We start from the raw sequence: 18,085 nt of genomic DNA, 5'->3' as shown, positions 1-18,085 counted from the left end.
CCAGGAACTCCATCCTGGTCTCCCACATGGTTGTCAGGGGCCTAAGTACTTGGGCCATGATCTGCTGCCTTCTCAGGCACATTAGCAGAAAGCTGATTCCAAATCAGAGCAGCTAGAACTCCAACCAGCATGCTAATGTGGAATGCAGGTATCACAAGCAGCAGCTCAACCCACTGCATTACAACATCAGCCCAAGCTTGTTCTTTAATGAAGGCATTTATAGCTATCAATTTCCCTATGTGTACTAATTTTGTTGTATCTTGTGAATTTTGGTATGCTGTGTTTTTTTTCCTACTCATTTTAAGGCATTCTAATTTCCCTTCTGATTTCTTCTTTAATCCCTTGTTGTTTGAGTACCTTGTTTAATTTTCATGTATTTATGAGTTTTGCAGTTTTCCTTGTGTATCTTTGATTTCTAACAACATGTCATTGTGGTTTAAGAAGCTACTTTGAGGGGCTAGTGTTGTGGCTTAGCGGGTTAAGCCACCACCTGTGATGCCACCATCCAATATGGCCGTCAATTGATTTACCAGCTGTTCCACTTCTGATCAAGCTCCCTGTTAGTGTATTTGGGAAAGCAGCAAAAGATGGCCCAAGTACTTGGGCCCCAGCCACTCATGTGGGAGATCCAGAAAAGCTCCTGGCTCCTGGCTTTGGGTTGACCAAGCCCAGGTGTTGCAATCATTTGGTGAGTAAAACAGATAGAAGATTTTGATATCTACATCTCCCACTCTGTTTGTAATTCTGCCTTTAAAAAGTAAATACCTCTTTTTTAAAACCTACTTTTTATTATTTCAATATTTTAAAATGTATTGAGATTGTCTTTGTGGACTAACATATGGTCTATCTTAGATAATTTTCTATATGCCCTTGCAAAGAATGTGCATTCTATATTTGGTGGAGTTTTCTATGAAGAAGAAAACTTCAAAAAGTTCATGTAAAAATAGAATTAAAAGCTAAGTTTATTTTCAAAAGTGTTGAAATCTTTGCATAGTTTTTTCATCAAGTGCACTTTCCACGAATATGAAGATCTTTCATATGCTCTTAGCTATAATTGGTTTATAGTATAAATCCTTTGTTTCCTAATGGATCTTCTATATTGGTGTTTTATGCATTACTTTTTCCCTCAGAAACTTCTTTTTAAAATATTTATTTATTTATTTTAAAGGTAGAGTTACAGAGAGGCCGAGGCCGAGAGAGAGAGAGATCTTCCATCTGCTAGTTCACTCTGCCAGGAGCCAGGAGCTTCCTCCAGATCTCCCCCATGGGTGCAGGGGACCAAAGACTTCAGTCATCTTCTACTGCTTTCCCAGCCCATAGCAGAGAGCTGAATCAGTAGTGGGGCAGCAGGGACTCAAACCGGCAACCATATGGGATGCCAGCAATGTAGGCAGTGGCTGCACCCACTACTCCACAGCAACAGTCCCTCCCATAATTTCTTTATCTAGTCTTCAGTTGCCAGGCATTTGGGCTGATTCCATATCTTAGCTATTGTGAATTGAGCTGCAATAAACATGAAGGTGCAGATAACTCTTTCATATGCTGATTTCATTTCCCTTGGGTAAATTCCCAAGAGTTGGAATGGTTGGGTCACATGGCAGGTCTATATTAAGATTTCTGAGGTATTTCCATATTGTCTTCCACAGTGGCTGTACCAGTTTATATTCCAATTTGCATTTCCCTGACAGCTAGTGATCCTGAGCATTTTTTCATGTGTCTGTTGGCCCTTTGTATTTCCTCTTTTGAAAATTGCCTGCTTATGGCCGGCACCACAGCTCAATAGGCTAATCCTCTGCCTGCAGCGCCAGCACATCCAGTTCTAGTCCCAGTTGGGGTACCAGATTCCGTCCCGGTTGCTCCTCTTCCAGGCCAGCTCTCTGCTGTGGCCCGGGAGGGCAGTGGAGGATGGTCCAAGTGCTTGGGCCATGCACCCCATGGGAGACCAGGAGAAGCACCTGGCTCCTGCCTTCGGATCAGCGTGGTGCGCCGGCTGCAGCGCGCCAGCTGCGGCAGCCATTGGAGAGTGAACCAACAGCAAAGGAAGACCTTTCTCTCTGTCTCTCTCTCACTGTCCACTCTGCCTGTCAAAAAAAAATGCCTGTTTAAGTCCTCTGTCCATTTCTTGACTGGGTTATTTGTTTTGTTCTTATTGAGTTATTCAGTTTCTTGATTTCTTTATCTATTATTGCTATTAATCCTTTATTGGTTGCATAGTTTGCAAATAATTTCTCCCATTCTGTCAGTTGCCTCTTCACTGTGCTAAGAGTTTCGTTTGCAGTACAGAAGCTTCTCAATTTGATGTAATACCACTTGTCAGTTTTGGCTTTGATTGCCTGTGCCTCTGGAGTCTTTTCCAAGAATTCTTTCCCTATGCCAATGCCTTTCAGGGTTTTCTCAATGTTCTTTAATAATCTGATGGTATTTGGTCATAGATTTAGGTCTTTAATCCATTTTTTAGTGGATTTTTGTGTAAGGTGTCAGGTAGGGGTCTTGTTTTAGACTTCTGCATGTGGAGATCCAGTTTTCCAAGCACTATTTATTGAAGAGACTGTCCTTGTTCTAGGGATGGATTTTAGCTATTTTCAGAGATAAGTTCATTGTAGCTATACGAATTGATTTCTGGAGTTTCTATTCTGTTTTATTGGTCTATCTATCTGTTTTTGTACCAGTATCAGGCTGTTTTTATTATAACTGCCCTGTAGTATGTCTTGAAATCTGGTATTGTGATGCCTCCAGCTTTGTTTTTGTTGTATAAGATTGCTTTAGCTATTTGAGATCTCCTATGTTTCTATGTGAATTTCACCATCATTTTTTCTATAGCTGAGAATGTCCTGGGTATTTTGATTAGTATTACATAGGATCTGTAAATTGCTTTTGGTAGTACGGACTTTTTAAAATATGTATTTATTTATTTGAAAGGCCGAGTTACAGGGAGGCAGAGGCAGAGAGAGAGGTCTTCCATCCACTGGTTCACTCTCCAAATTGCTGCAACTGCCAGAGTTGCACCAGGAGCTTCTTCTGAGTCTCCCATGCGGGTGCAGGAGCCCAAGCACGTGGGCCTTCTACTGCTTTTCCAGGATACAGCAGAGAGCTGGATCAGATGTGTAGCAGTCAGGGTCTCAATCTGGTACCCATTTGGGATAATGGCACTGCAAGCAGCAGCTTTACCTGCTACACCACAGCGAAAACCCCAGTATGGACATTTTGATGATATTAATTCTTTCAATCCATGAACATGGAAGATTTTTTCATTTTTTGGTATCTTCTTCTATTTCTTTCTTCAATGTTTTAGTTCTCATTGGGGAACTTTGACATCCTTGGTTAAATTTATTCCAAGGTATTTGATTTTTTTGTAGGTATTGTGAATGGCATTGATCTTAGAAGTTCTTTCTCAGCCATGGCATTGTTTGTGTATACAAATATTATTGATTTTTGTGTGTTGACTTTATATCCTGCCACTCTACCAAACTCCTCTATGAGTTCCAATAATCTCTTAGGAGAGTCTTTTAGATCCCTAATATACAGAATAATGTCATCTGCAAATAGGGATTTTTTGACTTTGTCCTTCCCAATTTGTATTCCTTTGATTTATTTTTCTTGCTTAATAGCTCTGGCTAAAACTTCCAGGACTATACTGAATAACAATGGTGAGAGTGGTCATCCTTGTCTGGTTCTGAATCTCAGTGGGAATGCCTCCAACTTTTCCCTATTCAATAGTACACTGGATATGGGTTTGTCATAAATTGCCTTGATTATACTGAAAAAATGTTCCTTCTATATTCAATTTGCTCAGAGTTTTCATCACGAAAGGATACTGCATTTTATCAAATGCTTTCTCTGCATCTACTAAGATAATAATATGGCTTTTGTGCTTCAGTTTGTTAACATGATGTATCACATTGATTGATTTGGGAATGTTGAACCATGTCTTCACACCAGGGATAAATCCCACTTGGTCCAGGTGAATGATCATTCTGATGTATTGTTGGATTTGATTGGCTAGTATTTTGTTGACATCTATGTTCATCAGGGAAATTGGTCTGTAGTTCTTCTCTGTTGTATCTTTTTCCAGGTTTAGGAACTAAGGTGATGCTACTTCATAAAAGGAGTTTGGGAGGATCCCTGCCTTTCAGTTATTTTAAATAGCTTGAGAATTGTAGTTAGTTCTTCTTTAAATGTCTGGTAGAATTCAGTAGTGAAGCCATCTGATCCTGGGCTTTTCTTTGTTGGCAGGGTCTTTATTATGATTCAGTTTTCCATCTTGGTTATTGGTCTGTTTACATATTCTATGTTTTCATGGCTCAATTTAAGTGGGTTGAATGTGTCCAGGAACCTATCCATTTCTTGTAGGATTCTCAGTTTGTTGGCACACAGCTCTTTGTAGTGATTTCTGATGATCTCTAATTTTATTGATTTGGGTTTTCTCTCTACTTTTTTGATTAGTTGGGCCAATGGTGTGTCAATTTTGTTTATTTTTTCAAAAAAACCAGCTCTTTGTTTTGATGATATTTTGTATTATTTTTTGGTTTCAATTTTGTTTATTTCTTCTCCAATTTTAATTATTTCTTTTTTCCTACTAGTTTTGGGTTTGGTTTACTGTTGTTTCAAGATGCATTGATAGCTCATTGATTTGGTGCCTTTCCAATTTCCTGATGTAGGCACCAAATCAATGAGCTATAGGCACATTGCTATAAACTTTCCTCTTAACACTACTTTTGCTGTATCCCATAAGTTTTGATATGTTGTATTGTCATCTTCATTTGTTTCCAGAAATGTTTTCATTTCTATTTTGATTTTTTTCATGACCCACTGTTCATTCAGGAGCATGTTGTTCAGTCTTCATGTGTTTGCATATGTTCTAGAGATTCCTGAGTTGTTGATTTCCAGCTTCATTCCATTGTGGTCAGTTAAGATTCATGGTGTGATTTCTATTTTTTTTTTTTAATTTGCCAAGACTTGCTTTATGGCCTAGCATGTGGTCAGTCCTAGAGAAAGTTCTATGCACTGGTGAGAAGAATGTGTATTCTGCAACTGTAAGATGGAAAGTTCTGTAGATATCTGTTAGTCCATTTGGTCTATAGTGTCGTTTAACTCTGTTGTTTCCTTGCTGTTTTTCTGTCTGGTTGATCTGTCCATTGCTGAAAATGGGGTATTGAAGTCCCCCACTACTAATGTATTGGAGTCTGTCTCCCTTTAGATTTCTTAACATTTCTTTTAAATAGCCAGGTGCCCTGTAATTAGGTGCATATACATTTATAATAGTCACATCTTCCTGTTGAATTGATCCCTTAACCATTACATTGTACCCTTCTTTGATTCTTTTAACAGTTGTTGTGTTAAAGTCTGTTTTGTTTGATATTAGGATGGCTACATGAGCTCCTTTTTGGTTTCTGTTAGTATGGAATATAATTTTCCATCTTTTCACTTTCAGTCTGCATGTATCTTTGCTGGTGAAATGTGTTTCTTGTAGGCAGGAAATATATGGGTTTTGTTTTTTAGTCCATTCTGCCAGTCTGTATCTTTTAACTGGGGAGTTGAGGCCATTACACTCAAGGTGACTATTGATAAGTAATGACTTTGCCATGACATTTTCCCAGAAATATTCCTATTTTTTACTTTGGATTTCCTTTGTACTTTTACTGTGAGATTTTCTGCCTTCACCTTCTTTTGTAGCTATAACCATGTTTCTGCATTTCTACGTGTAGTACATCCTTAACCATCTTTTGTAAGGCTGGATGGATGGTGGTGACAAATTCTTTCAATTTCTGCTTGTTATGGAAGGTCTTTATTTCACCTGCATTCATAAGTGAGAACTTTGCAGGGTACAGTATTCTGAGTTGACAATTTTTTCTCTCAAGACTTAGAACATATCTCACCTAGCCTGTAGGGTTTCTGATGAGAAGTCTGCTATGAGTCTAATTGGAGATCCTCTAAAAGTAACCTGGAATTTCTCTCATGAACATTTTAGAATCTTTCCTTTATGTTTTACTGTGGAGAACTTGACTACAATGTGTCGTGGTGAAGGTCATTTCTGGTCATGTCTATTAGGAGTTCTATGTGCTTCCAGTACTTGGACATAGCTTTATTTCTCCAAATTAGGGAAGTTTTCTTTAATTATTTCACTAAAACAGCCTTATAATCCATTCTCTCTTCCAATACCTTCAGGAACTCCTAAGATCCATCATGTTTGGTCATTTGATAGTATTCCATGGCTCTCTGACATTGTATGTTAGTTTTCTAATTTCTTCCTTTTTTTTCAGTCTATCTCCAAAATGTCCAGAGATTTGTTTTCTAACTCAGATATTCTTTCTTCTGCCTCACCGAGTCTTTCCACCAAGTTTATTATTTGTTATTGAATTCTTAATTTCCAATATTTCATGTTGATTTCTCTTTTGAACTCAATTTCATTGGAGAAATTTTATTTCATGTCATGTACATATTTCATTAGTTCACAGATCTGCTTCTGATTAGTCTTAAGTAATCCTATAATTAACTTTTTTTATTCCAATTTCAGCATTTCATCAATCTCTTCATCTTCACATTCTAGTATTGAAGTGTTGTGTTCTTTTGGGTATGTTATGTTATCTTTCTTATTCTTGCTTCTTGAATTACCACGTTTATTATTAAGCATTTGTGGAGATACTTGTTAGTTTCTTTTGTGTTTTGTTTTTTACCTGTGATGGCTTTTATCTTTAGTTTATTCCTCTGTGGCTTAGAGGAGTGTCTGCTTTTTCAGTGAATACCCAGAGGCGTGTGCTGGGTGTAGCCAGGGAGCTCTGTTCAGTGCTCCAACGTAAAGAAAGTATCCAAGATGATATCCAGGTTGGGCATGGTAAATTTACTTTTTTTTTTAATCAGAGGGGAGGTTTGTTTTGCTCTGTTGGCAGAGTCTCATACTTATCTCCTTTCCTTCAATGAAACCAATGCCAGGGCACTAGCCCCAATGGGTACAATATTTGTCCGTGCTGCCACAAGAACCACACAAAGGACTTGTGAAGTCCTCAGTATAAGCATGGATCCTGCAGCAATGCCCCTCACCAGGGAATCAGGGAGCCCTCAGCATGTGGAACTACCCACAGTGACTGCTCATAGTCCCAGCCACACCCTGCACCCTCCCACGCAGACACAGTAATAGTTTCATAGTCCCTGCACACAAGCTTCCCACAGTCATGAGCGCCTAGTCCCCTGTCAATTCTCCCCACCAGATTCAAGTGTCTCCACTCAGCTGGTTGCTGGGCATGCAGCCAACTGGCGAAGCTGTTGTATATGTCCAAAATAGTACTCACCCTCTCTCGGTTTGTTACAGGACACCGGTGCAAGGTGGTAGGGAAGAGAGAAATGTGCCCTCTCTTTTTCTCCTCTAGGTTGGTAAGTACACTGTCCCCCAAAAGGCACCAGGTTCTTCCTGCAGCTTTACTACCAGTGGCTTAGGCTGCTGCAGTCTGATTTCATCTCACTCCAAAGCTGGTGCTGAGGCTCTCTGCTGCTGGAGTCTTGAATTGTGCACATCTACACCCTCCACATAGGTCCACAGTGTCCCTCTAGTTTGTGTGGAGTTTCCTCTGCTGTTTTCTCCCTAATTCTTCCCTGAGACTGCACTCTCCCCACTTTTTTTTAAACTATCTTCCCCTAGACTAGAGCAGTAAGCACCCTCCCTATTCCACCATCCTCTATCCATTATTGAAGATGGGGCATTGAAGACTGAAGTATTCAACTATTACTGCAAAGCCATCCACTCTCTCCAATTCTGTCAATATTTTTGCTTCATGCGTTAGAGCTCTATTTTTAGGTGGGTGTATGTTTATAGTTGTTATATCTTCTTAATGAATTGATCCTTTTATCAGTTTATGATTATAATAATCTTTTTTGTCTTTTATAATAGTTTTTGAAATAAAGTCTCTTTTGCTTCATGTTACTATAGCCACCCCCAACTTTTCTTTGGTTACCATTTTTGTGGAATATCTTTTTACATTCTTTCACTTTCAGCCTATTTGTGCCTTTAGATCTAAAGTAAATCTCTTACAGACAAAATATAGTTGAATTTTTAAGATCAACATACTATTATTTGTTTATTTTTATTTACTTGAAAGAGATAGAGTGAGATCCATCCACTTGTTTATTCCCCTCAAATACCTGCAACAGCCAGGGCTGAGCCAGTTTGAAGCTGGGACCTGGGAACTCGATCCAAGTCTCCCATGTGTGTGTGGCAGGAACCCAAGTATTCAAGTCATCACCTGCTGTCTCCCAGAATGCACATTAGTAGGAAACTGGAGTAGATAGCAGAGCCAGGACTCAATTCCAGGAACTGTAGTAACTATGTAGTTACCTCTGTCAGAGTTCTTTAATTCCTTAAATGACTTCAAATTACTATCTAGTGCCATTTTTTCTTTGCCTGAAGTGCTCCCTTTAGGATTTCTTACACAGAAGGTCTGGTGGTAACAAACAACCTCAGCATGTTGTTTATCTGGGAATGTTTTCATTTGTCCCTCATTTTTTTTCCTTTTTAAAATTTATTCATTTATTTGAAAGGCAGAGATACAGAAAGAGAAACAGACAAGTAGACAGAAATCTCCCATCAACTGCTTAAATCTCCAAACACCTGCAACAGCCAGAGCTGGGCCAGGCCAAAGTCAGGAGCCAAAAGGATCTCCCATATGGGTGACAGTGACCCACCCATGGAACTATCACCTACTGTCTCCCACGATATGCATTAACAGTAAGTTGGAATTGGGAACAGAGCAAGACCTGAACCCAGACATTCTGACATGGGATGCAGGTCCTCCTTATTTTTACAGAACAGTATTGCCCGAATAGAACTCTTGCCGGTTAATTATTTTTCAGCCCTTTGAATATGTCATTGCATTGCGATCAGTTCTCCATTTTTTCTTTATTAAGGCCCCATGTATGTGATCAGTCTCTTTTCTCTTGCTGCTTCCATGATTCTCTGTCTTTGGATTTTGACAATTTGATTGATTATAAATGTTTCCGATTATCAAGGTATGGATTGCTTTGCAAGTAACTTACTTGGAGTTCATTGAGCTTCTTCATTTGTAGATTTGTGTCTTTCCTCAAAACAGTATTTTGTTTTTATATTTTTGGTCATTCAAGTATCTTCTGGCCTCTTTCTGATATATTAGTATGTTAGACAGTATGCCATACTCCTCAGGTTCTGTTCATTCTTCTTCCTTCATTTTTTCTTTATTCTCATCAAACTGGACAATTTCAATTGTCCTATCTTCAGGTTCTTTGGTTCTTTCTTCTGCCTGTTCAGATTTGCTGTTAAACCCCTCTAGTAAATTTTTCATTTCAGCTATGGTACCTTTCAGCTCCAGTGCATCTTTGTTTTTAATAATTTCTTTTTATTGATATCCTTTCGTGTTCGCACACTGTTTTTTTCTTTTACTTCTTAGTCATTTGTTTCCTTTAGGTCTCTGAGAAAATTTTAGATGGTTGATCTAAACCCTTTTCTCTAGTAATTCCCACATCTGAACTTCCTCTGTGAATGCCTCTTACTTTCCTGTTTCTTTGTATGCCTAGAATTTTTTGTTGAAAACTGGACATCTTGGTTTCATTCTGTTTTTTTTTTAAATATTTTATTTATTTATTTGAGAGGTAGCATTACGGACAGAGAGAGGGAGAGACAGAGAGAAAGGTCTTCCATCCACTGGTTCACTCCCCAAGTGGCCGTAATGGTGGGAGGTGAGCCTATCCGAAGCCAGGAGCCAGGAGCTTCTTCCAGGTCTCCCACACAGGTGCAGGGACTCACACACTTGGGCCATCCTCCACCGCTTTCCCAGGCCATAAGCAGAGAGCTGCATCATAAGAGGAGTAGCCAGGACATTAACTGGTACCCATATGGCAACATCATCACCAGGCTCTTTCTCTGTGATATCCCCTAGTTCCTTCCTCAGCTGCCAAAAAGATCATCTTTAAATGCAAATGTAATCATTTATTTCCTGATTTTGGTTCTTCAGTGACTGCCCATTTCCTATACTTCTTCATTGATCATGCCCCTATATACCTCATCTGTTGACATCTCCTGCCTCTAACTGTGTTACAGCAGTTTTAGACTGCAGTCATTCCCCTCTGAAATTCACTATGCCTTTTCTTACTTCTGTGCCTTCCCTTCCTCTCCTACTCCATAACTCCTACTCACATCATCCTTATAGCCTTCCCTGGCTTAATCCTCAAGGTCACTAGTCTGTGTACCTGGGACACACTGGGATTATTCTTGTAGTTATATATTTGTAGTATTCTGTAGTGATCTGTCTCCATGTCTTTTCTCTTTTATGGGGTTGGAAGTTCCTTGTATATCCATTGCCTGTTTCCTTTCTTGCCACATTGTTAATCCTCAAAGGTAACATGATAATGCATGAATACGTAAATAAATGATATGCAAATTTCCCTCCTTCCTAATGGAAAGGACTGGCAAAAGAAAGGACTATGAGAAATGTTTCAAGTAGAAGACATTACACTGCTGGTTAATCTGATTTTTTTTAAAGTCATGGTACTTCCATTTTTAAGAGTAGCATTTGAACTTTATGGAATTCCAAACTGCGAGGAAAAAAGTCATCTGTTTCAAACTCAGAGTTCTAAAGAACATTAAGGAAAAACACTAAGTGACTATTTTTAAAGAGGACTTTTAAAAATAGTTTCATATATATTAAACCATCCCTGGACAATGAGCCTTCTAGTAGCTGGACCTGCTGAACTAAAACTGCTAAACCCAAATACTAAAATAAGCTCAAATGAAAGGAGATGAAATGTTTGGTGTGGAGAGGGGGAGGTATTGCCTGGTAATCCACAGGCAGTACCTGCAATAGGCTTGCTCCTTCTGCCTGACGTCCCAGGTTGCCTGGAGTAAGGAACTTTACTTTCCAAGGCACTGATTCCTCTGTCATCAAATTGACTTGCCTTTTTCACCCATGTTGTTTAACAGATTGGTTAGTAATGATTTTTTCAGTGGTGGAGGTTGAGAGAATCATCTTGAGTTTGTTAATTTAGATTCACTTCCATAGGGCAGATATACTTATCAAGTACAATTAAATGTCTAACTAATTGGAAGGGTTTTCACCATATAAGAAAGCAAAGCTCATTTATTGATTTGCTAAAGCGGAAGGTGAAGGAGAGAGATTAGAGACCAATAAATCAGTCTGGAAAAAGGTGAAGGGAGAGTGGCATTTGCTCCTCCAGGGATGACTAAGAAAGAACAAGGAAACAGACAGGTAGCAAGAAAAGATGATTTGATGGCAGCTGGGAATGAAATATAAAGATGTGCAGATAGCATCATCTGGAAGGTACAGTGTTGAAACCAGAATCTGGGCCACTGAGCTGAAAAATACAGCATTAATCATGATGATTTACAAGTGAAGTCTGGCACACACTGGCTGAAGGTCATCTTCATGTTCAGGTAGAGTAAGGAGAGAGGACAAAGAAGCTTCTGCGGAGTTGGAATTGTAGGATAGGACAGAAATATCCCATGTGAATAGACAAGCTGAAGAACTGCCAGGGGTTGAAAGGTCCATCTCGAGCACTGTTTCTTAACCAGGCGGGATCATGCCCCCAGGCAACATTTGGCAATGTCCACAGACATTTCTGGTTGTCACAGCTGGCAAGGAGGGAAGTGTCACTAGCCTCCAGTGAGTAGAGGCCAGGGCTGCTGTGGAACACAACCCAAAGCACAGGGCCAAGGATGTTGTGGTCCACATGCCAATAATACTAGGATGAGAGATCCTGATCTAAAGGAATTGGTCAACCTGATAACAAATCTTGGGAGTTCTGGCTGGATTTGCCAGGACGTATTTCCTCTCTTTAATCTGAAAAAGCAGGGTTGTGCTGGAGCCTGCTTGTGGCAGCTTCACAGTTCCCAAGCCCACCTTGAACATCCTCACATTTCTTTTTTTTTTTTTTTAACTTTTATTTAATGAATATACGTTTCCAAAGTACGAATAATGGATTACTATGGCTTCCCCCCCATACCGTCCCTCCCACCCACAACCCTCCCCTTTCCCACTCCCTCTCCCCTTCCATTCACATCAAGATTCATTTTCGATTATCTTAATATACAGAAGATCAGCTTAGTATACAGTAAGTAAGGATTTCAACAGTTTGCTCCCACACAGAAACATAAAGTGAAAAATAATAGATGATGTTTTTTAATGATGATGAAATCAGATCAGACCTATTGTCATGTTTAATCCCAGTGAGAGTCAAGTTGGGAGTTGGTAGTTTCTTTTCTTTTCTTTTTTTTTTTATTTTTATTTTACAGAGGATCAGTTTAGTATGCATTAAGTAAAGATTTCAACAGTTTGCACCCCCATAGAAACACAAAGTGAAATATATTATTTGAGTACTCGTTATAGCATTAAATCTCAATGCACAGCACATTAAGGACAGAGATCCTACATGAGGAGTAAGTGCACAGTGACTCCTGTTGTTGACTTTACCAATTGACACTCCTGTCTATGGCATCAGTAATCTCCCTATGCTCCAGTCATGAGTTTCCAAGGCTATGGAAGCCCCTTGAGTTCTCCGACTCTTATCTTGTTTAGACAAGGTCATAGTCAAAGTGGAGGTTCTCTCCTCCCTTCAGAGAAAGGTACCTCCTTCTTTGAAGACCTGTTCTTTCCATTGAGATCTCACTCACAGAGATCTTTTGCCAGAGTGTCTTGGCTTTCCATGCCTGAAATACTCTCATGGGCTTTTCAGCCAGATCTGAATGCCTTTAGGGCTGATTCTGAGGCCAGAGTGCTATTTAGGGCATCTGCCATTCTATGAGTCTGCTGAGTATCTCACTTCCCATGTTGGATCACTCTCCCCTTTATTTATTCTATCGGTTAGTGTTAGCAGGTACTAGACTTGCTTATGTGCTCCCTTTGACTCTTAGTCCTTTCATTATGATCAATTGCGAACTGAAATTGATCACTTGGACTAGTGAGATGGCATTGGTACATGCCACCTTGATGGGATTAAATTGGAGTCCCCTGGTATGTTTCTAACTCTACCATTTGGGGCAAGTCAGCTTGAGCATGTCCCAAATTATATATCTCTTCCCTCTCTTATTCCTACTCTTATGTTTAACAGGGATCACATTTCAGTTAAATTTCAACACTTAAGAATAACTGTGTATTAATTACAGAATTAAACCAGTCATATTAAGTAGAACAGACAAAAAAACTACTAAGAGGGATAATGTATTAAGTTGTTCATTAACAGTCAGGGCTATGCTGATCAAGTCACCGTTTCCCATAGTGTCCCTTTCACTTCAACAAGTTTCCTTTTTGGTGTTCAGTCAGTTGTCACCGATCAGGGAGAACATATTGTATTTGTCCCTTTGGGACTGGCTTATTTCACTCAGCATGATGTGTTCCAGATTCCTCCATTTTGTTGCAAATGACTGGATTTCGTTGTTTCTTACTGCAGTATAGTATTCTAAAGAGTACATATCCCATAATTTCTTTATCCAGTCTACCGTTGATGGGCATTTAGGTTGGTTCCAGGTCTTAGCTATTGTGAATTGTGCTGCAATAAACATTAGGCTGCAGACCGCTTTTTTGTTTGCCAATTTAAATTCCTTTGGGTAAATTCCAAGGAGTGGGATGGCTGGGTCGAACGGTAGGGTTATCTTCAGGTTTCTGAGGAATCTCCAGACTGATTTCCATAGTGGCTTGACCAGTTTGCATTCCCACCAACAGTGGGTTAGTGTCCCTTTTTCCCCACATCCTCGCCAGCATCTGTTGTTGGTAGATTTCTGAATGTGAGCCATTCTAACCGGGGTGAGGTGGAACCTCATTGTGGTTTTGATTTGCATTTCTCTGATTGCTAATGACCTTGAACATTTTTTCATGTGCCTGTTGGCCATTTGGATTTCCTCTTTTGAAAAATGTCTATTGAGGTCCTTGGCCCATCTCTTAATTGGGTTGTTGGTTTTGTTTTTGTGGAGTTTCTTGATCTCTTTGTAGATTCTGGTTATTAACCCTTTATCTGTTGCATAGTTTGCAAATATTTTTTCCCATTCTGACGGTTGTCTCACATTTCTAACTTGAATTAGGCGGTGGTGGTGATATTGACAGCTTTGAAATGGAAAATATTTGTACCAAAAATCAGAGCTTTGCTACCCTAAACTCTACATCCTAGAGACTCTACGTCCTAGCTCTAAACATTTATCAACTCATACGGGCTGGCATTGTGGTCACTGAGTTAATCTATGGCCTGCAATGTTAGCGTATCATATGAGTGTGGGTTTGAGTCCTGGCTGCTCCACTTTTGTTCCATCTCCCTGGTGATGCACATTGGGAAGCAGCAGAAGATGGCCCAAGTGCTTGGGCCCCTGCCACCCATGGATGGACCTGGATGGAGTTTCAGGCTCCTGTCTTTGACCTGGCCCGCCACTGGCTATTGCAGCCATTTGGGGAGTGAACCAGCAGATGGAAGATACCTCTTTCTCTCCTTTTCTCTCTGTAACTCTGCCTTTCAAATAAATAGATAAATCTTTTTTAATTTATTTGAAAAAAAGAGTTAGAGAGAGGTAGAGACAGAGAGAGAGGTCTTCTATATGCTGGTTCACTCCTCAGGTGGCTGCAATTGCCAGAGCTGAGCTGATCCAAAGCCAGGAGCCAGGAGCTTCTTCCGAGTCTCCCATGTGGGTGCAGGGGCCCAAGGACTTGGGCCATCTTCTACTGATTTCCCAAGCTACAGCAGAGAGCTAGACTGGAAGAGGAGGAGCTGGGACTAGAACCAGCGCCCATATGGGATGCCAGCGCTTCAGGCCAGGGTGTTAACCCACTGTGCCGCAGCTCCAGCCCCCTTAAATAGATAAATCTTTAAAGAAAAAAAATTACCAGCTCACTTCTGTTTCTCAGTCAGTGGAGGAACAGTTCTTCCTCTCTTCCTATACTGCCTCTCTCATTACCTCTTTCTAGCTCTTACAGAGCAGTATCTTCAAACACACAGGGCAAAGTCACAGAGTCCTTAATCTCTGTGTTTAGACCACGGTCCTCACTTTTATAGAGTAGGCAAGAACCACCTGGAGAGCTGCTGCTGCTGCTGCTGCTGCTTCTTTTTTTGACAAGTTTATAGACAGTGAGAAAGAGACAGAGAGAAAGGTCTTCCTTCTGCTGGTTCACTCCCCAAATGGCCGCTATGGCCGGCGCTGCACTGATCCGAAGCCAGGAGCCAGGACCTTCTTCCTGGTCTCCCATGCAAGTGCAGGTGCCCATTCACTTGGGCCATCCTCCACTGCCCTCCCGGGCCACAGCAGAGAGCTGGACTGGAAGAGGAGCAACTGGGACTAGAACCCAGCACCCATATGGGATGCCAGCACCGCAGGCAGAGGATTAACCAAGTGAGCCAGCCCCGCAGGAGCAACTTTTGAGAGCTGAGAGTAGCCCTTGGCTGACAGAAAGCAGGGAGCTCAGTTCCATCACCACGAGAAATCGAATTCTGTCGACAGCCACGTGAGCTTAGTAGAGAAGCCCAGGCTCCTGAACCCAGGCATAGCCAACACTCAGTTACAGCCGTGGGAGACCCAAGCAGAGTTCCTGGCAAAGCCAGGCCAGGCTCCTGACCCACAGACACTGTGAGATAAGCAGTGTGTGTTGCTGCAAGCCACAGAGTTTGTGGTAATGTGTCACACAGCAGTGGGCAGCCATCACATACCCCTAGGCCCCACATCCTGGGGAAGCAAAGGAAAGTAGCAGTTCCCAAGCCCCAAGGGAAGGCAGCCTGACCAGAGCTGTGGCCTAGAGGAAGAGGAGGGAGCAGTAACCTGTGGTGGCCACGGGGATGGGGGTGGGAGGGCTCTGACCTCATGCCTGCCCTGTCCTCTGGCCCCATGGCCCCCTGGGCAATATTGCAGTTAGTGAACCCTGCTGAAGGCAGAGGGGAGGGGCAGCTGATACAGTCTTGTGGGTCAGCTTCTTGGGGCATATAGCAGAGTGCAGAAGGAGGACAGATTTTGTAGAGGGGCAAGAGGAATCTGCCTCTAGCACTGTCATATTCCCTGTCAGCAAGCTGCAAGAGAAAGCTGTCCTTCACATTGTTCTCCATGGAAACAGATGACAAAAGGGACAACAAGGAATAGCTGAGGCTTTCGTTTCCCTGGTGGAACTAGCAAGTAAAGCTATCCTACAAACTAAGCTAACTTAAATCTTGACTTTTTCCTTTGATAAGTAGGCTAATCAAAGCATATCTCTACACAACTGGCTTTACTCCAGAGGCCCGTACTATAATTACATTTTGGGCCCCGTCATTTTTTGAGGTCTAGAAAGAGGCATTTCATGTAATAGGGCTGATCACAAAGCACACAGCTTTAGTTACTGGGCAAATGAGATGGTCTCTAGAGAATAGTCCTACTGTCATTTTTTCCTAGTGATTTCTTAAGAGATACAATTTATTCAATGCTCTGACAAGAATGGATATGTTTCAATGTGCTGCATCTTATTTTACAGCTATACAGTTGATCCGTATTAGTTTGTCAAGGCTGCATAACAGAGTCCCATCAACGGGGTGGCTGAGACAACATAAATGTACTGTATCACAGTTCTTGAAGCTGGAAATCCAAGATCAAGGCATTGGCAGAATGGGTTTTTCTACGAGGACACATCACATTGGATAAGAGCCCACTCTAAGAACATAAGCTAAATCATCACCTGCAAGACTCTATTTCCAAATAAGGTCATATCCATAGGTATTTCCAGTAGGAATGAAACATTTTAAAAATATTTACTTATTTCTTTTTATTTGAAAGGAAGAGAGAGTGAGACTGATCTCTCATCTGCTGGTTCACTCCCCAAATGACCACAAAAGCCAGGGCTAGATCAGGTTAAAGTCAAGAGCCTGAAATCCAATCTGGTTCTCCTACATGGGTGGTAGGTACCCCAAATATGTGAGCTACCACCTGCTGCCTCCGGGGGTACACATTAGCAGGAAGCTGAATGGGAAGTAGAGGCAGGATTCGATCCCAGGCACTCTGATATGAGATGCACACATCCCAAGTGGTGATTCAAACCCCTGCGGTACTACAATGTCTGCCCCTTGAAATCTTTTAGGGGAACACAATTCAATCCATAACAAGGTCCAATACCAAATCATAGTTTAAGGCAAAGTCTATTTTGAATAGTCAACTTGAGGTCAATTTGTTGCTGGGGAAAATATAAAATGGTGCAGTTACTCTGGAATACATTTTGGCAATTCCTTAAAAAGATGAGCATTAACCTACCATATGACCCAGGCACTCCACTACTAGCTATCTTCTCAGGAGAATCAAAAACATTTGTCCATGCAAGATTCATTCTCTCTCTCTCTCTCTCTCTCTCTCTCTCTCTCTCTCTCTCACACACACACACACACACACACACACACACATTCAGGGCAGCATTACTCATTACAGCCCCAGATGGAAATGACTTGAATGTTTACTACCTGTGAATGGACAAATGATATGTATGTGTCATATCTATACAGTAGAATAGTATTCAGCCATAAAAAGAACAAACTACTGATACATGCTACAAAGTGGATGGATGTCAAACACATTACGCAAGTGGAAGAAGCTGGTTACCAAGACCACATTCTGTCTGTATAGGTTTGCCTCTCTTGGATATTTCACATGAAAGGAACCATATGAAATATCCAAGAGAGGCAAACCTACACAGACAGAAAGTAGATTAGTGGTTGCTTGGGACTGGGAGTAGGAGTGGGAATCGATTGCATTGTGGTGCTGACTGCACAAGTCAGAAAATTTACTAGGTATTTAAAAGTTCTTTATTTTACTTGTGAGAGAGAGAGAGAGAGAGAGAGAGAGAGAGAGAGAGAATATCTTCCATCTACTGGTTCACTCCCCAAACATCTACAATAGCCAGGTCTGGGTCAGGCTGAAGCCAGGGGCCTGGAACTCACTCTGGGTCTTCCACAAGAATTTAATTGTGGAGGTAAAATGAGTGAATTTTACTGTTTCTAAATGGCATCTCAGTAAAGTTTAAAAGGAAAAAAGAACCTCGATTTCCTTCAGATAAAAATCAAACCGATTCACATCTGTAGGATATTATTCAACAGAATGTTATGTTAAAGACACTGAAGTCCCTTT

At 41.0% G+C, this 18,085-nt stretch overlaps 1 long non-coding RNA gene across 1 annotated transcript in view; it reads left to right on the top strand.

Annotated features, from left to right (window-relative positions):
• LOC108177154 (uncharacterized) overlaps window positions 1-16,578 on the top strand; it is a 62,824-nt gene extending 46,246 nt beyond the window's left edge. Inside the window, exon 4 of the long non-coding RNA XR_007921783.2 lies at window positions 16,449-16,578. This is a non-coding gene — a long non-coding RNA (uncharacterized lncRNA). The remainder of the gene's footprint in view (window positions 1-16,448) is intronic.
• The last annotated feature ends 1,507 nt before the right edge of the window (window positions 16,579-18,085 follow it).

Source organism: Oryctolagus cuniculus, chromosome 10 (genome assembly GCF_964237555.1).
Source record: "Oryctolagus cuniculus chromosome 10, mOryCun1.1, whole genome shotgun sequence".
In the NCBI taxonomy this organism is placed as follows: Eukaryota; Metazoa; Chordata; class Mammalia; order Lagomorpha; family Leporidae; genus Oryctolagus; species Oryctolagus cuniculus.
This window is presented reverse-complemented; position numbering and strand designations above follow the sequence as displayed.